The sequence below is a fragment of the Nicotiana tomentosiformis genome, chromosome 8, assembly GCF_000390325.3.
Source record: "Nicotiana tomentosiformis chromosome 8, ASM39032v3, whole genome shotgun sequence".
Taxonomy (NCBI): domain Eukaryota; kingdom Viridiplantae; phylum Streptophyta; class Magnoliopsida; order Solanales; family Solanaceae; genus Nicotiana; species Nicotiana tomentosiformis.
In genome coordinates, this window is record NC_090819.1 from 94,628,961 (window position 1) to 94,634,391 (window position 5,431).

Genomic DNA, 5,431 nt, shown 5'->3' on the forward strand with positions numbered 1-5,431 from the left:
CTGATTTGGTATGATATGATCGTTTCCTATTTTCTTTTCTAATTATGCCCTTACTTATTACTCCATAATTCTATTTTATTATTTTATTTTAACTCTAAATCTCCAACATTGACCTACTTTGTCTTCTTCCATCTTTTCTAGAGTTGGTTGGCCCCGTTCTTTATTTATCCAAATCTCCATTCGATTTTTTGTCTCTTTTCATCGTTTTTTGTTGGCGTTGCTAATATTAGTTAACTTTTTTTTCCCCCCAGATTTTTGCTCTTATTTTCAAGCTACGTAATTAATGATAAATTAGTAGAAAGAGGTTTTCTTAAATTATTATTATGTGTAATTCTAGATAAATATTATTTAAAATAATTGCAGATATTTTAATGAACTTATCAGTTATAGTACTGTACAATACAGTCAAACCAAATAACAAAAATATTATTTAACAACAGTAAACAATACAATCTATTCAAACGTTGTAACCATAAAACGATACAATACAATACATTATAAAACGATGGGCAACAATGATCCAAACATAGTGTTAGGCTCCAAGATTTAGTAATACTTCCTTAAGCATCGCTAAGTGTTTGTATAGACCAATTACTTAGCTTTTCTATTGAATATATAAGAGGGAGTTACGTTTAAAATAATAATATCTATCTATCTATGTATATCTATACTATATTAAAAACACGAAGTTTCTTAGCAAATGTCGTTTATTTTTTTTTATCCTTTTAAGATAGAGTTTACATTGGACAAAATAGTCATTTGATATTTTTTCTTATATTTTTATTATTTTCCTAATTTTAGGACTTTGACTTTTCAATTCCTTACCATTCTAAAATTCCTACACCTTCAGTTCACAATAGGTTTCGACCACTTTATAGTCCTTTAGGTTTAGGAGGGTTTTTTTAATTAATAAAATTTTGACATATTAATTTTTTACAAAAATATATTAGGTGAACGAACACTTGAACTCCTTTTCGATTTAAGAGTATTTATTTTTAATAAAATTTTCTTTGCATTTGCACTATATATACACAAGATTTTCCTTACATAAATTCGTTAATTATTTATATTATATAATCTTAATTATAATTCCTTCTATATTATTTTTACTAAATAATATAAAAGACTTGTTAATCTCAGGCACTTTGTTTGACGAGATATGAATTGCTCCTTAGTGGGTGAATTCATTAAGCTTTTCTTTGCCGTCCTTTAGAATAATAATTGTATACGGTCAAAATCGTGCTTGCCTAATTTTGTATGGTTAATCGAGACAGGGGTGACAGACCGAGGTTCAATCCCGAGTTATATTGGATCGTTACATGAATAAATATTGCCTAGCTCGTGATTCAGGGATCGATTGAGATCGAGACCAGCTAAGGTCGAGACTGAGAAGGATAGGGATCTAGCCAGATCGAAGGAAGCATGCTAGGTCGAATAACAGAAAGCCGAGGAATCCGTGACCGGGCGAGGATTGTGGCGGAGATCTCGGCATATATCAAGTCAATACCGGTTGATTAGCCAATCAGAATATTTTCTCCTGTATTTAGAATTGTACCATATGTAGAACTCCTCTACTATATAAAGGGGGTTCCAATCATTTTGTAAGGGGACACTCATAACAAAGCAATATATTACGTTTTCTTTCTTAAGCTCTCTTATTCAGTTCTTACTTTTCAATAATATACTCAGTTGGTTCGAGGGCGACCTAGCTCGAGGGCCAAAGTTGCACGTTAAATTGGTTTGTTTCATTTTTTACAGTTAATTTATAACTTCAATTCTTATATTTCTCAGTTTGTGCCAAGTGAAATCACATATCCTTAAAACCACTTACAAATTTAATTATTATCCGATTTTAAGAGTAAACAGTTTGGCGCCCATCGTGGGGCTAAGGATAATAGTGATTGCCTGGTGCTAATTTTCATAACACACACTGCTTTACACTTGTTCTTGTAAGCGTTTTGATTCCAGGAGCAACATGTCAAACTCTCAAGCAGTACCCACACACATCGACAATGGTCTTGGTTTTCATGGCGAAAACGACAACGTAGTCGCCCTAGAAAACGAAGTGCCTCCAGTTGAACTCGAGGAAGTATTAGTTGAACTCGAGGAAGTATTAGTTGCAGACCCCATCAACCTTCGACTAATATTCGAAATATTGCAGGCTCAACAAGTTGCAATAGCACAAGTTCAAAATCAGAACCACGCACCGAGTAGGGTCGAACCAGAGCCATCACAGGAAGTTGTTCACAGGGCTAAACAAGTGTTGGGGAGGTCAAATGTGAATGAGTCAGGGACCGACCCTGCTATCTTGAAAATGTTCGCGGATCTGACAAAGAAAATTGAATCGGGGGAGAAGAATATTGAAGCGAATGACAAAAAAATGGAAACATATAACTCCCGAGTTAATCAAATTCCGAGGGCACCACTGATTTTGAAGGGTTTGGATTCAAAAAAGTTCGTACAAAATCCCTCCCCCCCGAGCGCGGATCCTAATCCCATTCCGAAGAAATTTCACATGCTAGAAATTCCCAAGTATAATGGAACTGCCGACCCCAACGAGCATGTCACTTCTTACACATGTGCAATAAAGGGGAACGATCTAGAGGACGATGGGATTGAGTCCGTACTACTGAAGAAATTTGGAGAAACTTTACCAAAGGGGGCGATGATATGGTACCATAATTTTCCACCTAACTCTATTGATTCTTTTTCCATGCTCGGAGATTCCTTCGTCAAAGCACACGCTAGATCGATAACGGTCGAGACTAGAAAGTCGGACCTCTTCAAAGTAAAATAGAAAGACAAAGAGATGCTCAGAGAGTTCGTATCTCGGTTCCAAATGGAGTGTATAGATCTGCCCCCGGTCACCGATAATTGGGCAGTTCAGGCTTTCACTCAAGGCCTAAACGTACGAAGTTTGGTAGCCTTACAACAGTTAAAACAAAACTTGATCAAATATCCAGCTGTAACCTGGGCCGATGTGCACAATCGGTACTAGTCAAAGATTAGGGTCGAGGATGACCAGTTGGGGGCCTCTTCCGGGTCCGTTTATCCAAACAGGACCATCGACAAAGTTAAAAGGGATATTGATCGGGAACCACAGTCAAACAGAGATCGATATCAGCCATACGATGGAGATCAGAGAAATAACAGGAATGGATGCAACCCCGTTCGAATTGATAGAATAAATGATCGAGGACAGAGCTCTCGAGGGCTCATGACTAAGAGCGGTTTCGACAGAAATGTCGAACCCAAATAAGTACCATGACTATCGGAATACAACTTCAACATTGATGCATCAACTATTGTATAGGCCATTGGGCGCATCAAAGACACCAGGTGGACCTGACCTCTGCAGACTGATCCATCCCAGAGAAATCCTAATCAAATGTGCAAATAACATGACACCCACGGTCATAGAACATAAGATTGCAGACAGCTAAGGGAGGAGGTAGCCTGTTTGTTCAATGAAGGGCATCTTCGAGAATTTTTAAGCGATCGGGCTAAAAACCACTTCAAGAACAGAGATTCAAAAAGATAGAATGAGAACGAAGAGCCACATCATGTGATCCACATGATTGTTGGAGGGGTCGATACTCCTCAGGGTCCCACATTCAAACGCACCAAGGTGTCGATCACGAGGGAAAAAGCGAACTCGAGACTACGTACCGAAAGGGACCTTGTCTTTCAATGACGAAGATACATATGAGATCTTACAACCCCACAACGACGCACTGGTAATATCTGTCCTTATGAATAAAATTCAAGTTAAACATGTTTTGATTGATCCAGGTAGCTCGACCAACATTATTCGATCGAGGGTCATAGAACAACTCGGCCTACTAGATCAAATTGTGCCCACAACTCGAGTACTTAACAGCTTCAACATGGCCAGTAAAACCACCAAAGGTGAAATTACTTTGCCAGTGAACGTGGCCGGGACCATACAAGAAACAAAGTTCTATGTGATCGAGGTGACATGAGGTAAAATGCCCTGCTCGGAAGGCCGTGGATCCATAACATGAGGGTAGTACCCTCGACCCATCACCAAGTTCTAAAGTTCCCGACATCGGAGGGAGTCAAAACAGTGTACGGGGAACAACCCGCCACTAAGGAAATATTTGCAGTCGATGAAGTCATACCGGTATCGGCGCTCTCATCAATGAAGGGATCAGACTCGAAGGGAAAGTAGGAGGCAAAATAGCAACCACATACATCGGCCTCGACCCAATTACAAAAGTAAGGGATCGACGAGGATGACGACTACTGGATCCCTCGACCCTTCATAATTCCCGATGACTATGACGCCACCAAATCGACGGTCGAAGAGATGGAACAAGTCACACTGGCCAAGCATCATCCCAAACGAAAGGTATACCTGGGCACGGGGCTAACCCCAGAGCTCAGGAAAAAACTTATTCATTTACTTAAAGCTAACATGGATTGATTTGCTTGGTCCCACCTCGATGTGATAGGGATCCCACCAGAAGTTACCACTCACAAACTGAGCCTGAACACTTAAATTTGCCTGGTGAAGCAAAAAAGAAGGCCTCAATCCGAGGTCAAAGATGCCTTCATCAAGGACGAGGTAAACCGAATGTTCGAAGAACAAATAGGAAAATCAATGAAAGTTATATAGATGATATGTTAGTTAAGTCCCTGCGAGCAGATGACCATTTAAAGCATTTACAGAAGACTTTTGATATACTGAGGAAGTACAATATGAAGCTCAATCCTGAAAAGTGTGCATTCGGGGTTGGCTCGGGAAAGTTTCTTGGTTTCATGGTGTCCAATCGGGGAATCGAGATCAACCCCGATAAAATAAAAGCTATCGAGGATACCACAGTAGTAGATAATGTAAAGTTTGTGCAGAGGTTGATGGGGAGGATAATCGCCCTAGGACGATTCATTTCGAATCCTCAGATAGGAGCCACCGATTCTTCTCACTGCTTAAGAAGAAGAGCAATTTTGCATGGACTCCGAAATGCCAGCAGGCCTTGGAGGAACTAAAGTGGTATTTATCGATCCCGCCACTGCTTTACACCCCGAAAGTGGATGAACAACTTTACCTATACTTGGCACTCTTGGAGATAGCGGTAAGTGGAGTCCTGGTCCGAGAAGAACAAGGTACACAATTCCCTGTCTATTATTTTAGTCGGACCTTAGGTGAGGTCAAAACTAGATATCCACACTTTAATAAGCGCCTCAAGGATACTAAAACCATATTTCCAATGTCATCCAATTTGTGTTGTAACAACTTATCCTCTTTGAAATATTTTGCACTAACCCGAGCTTTCGGGTCAATTGACCAAATGGGCCGTAGAAATAAGTGGGTAAAATATTGAGCATCGACCCCGAACCGCCATCAAGTCTCAAATCTTGGCGGACTTCATGGCTGACTTTACGCCGGCCCTCATTCCAGTGCCGAATC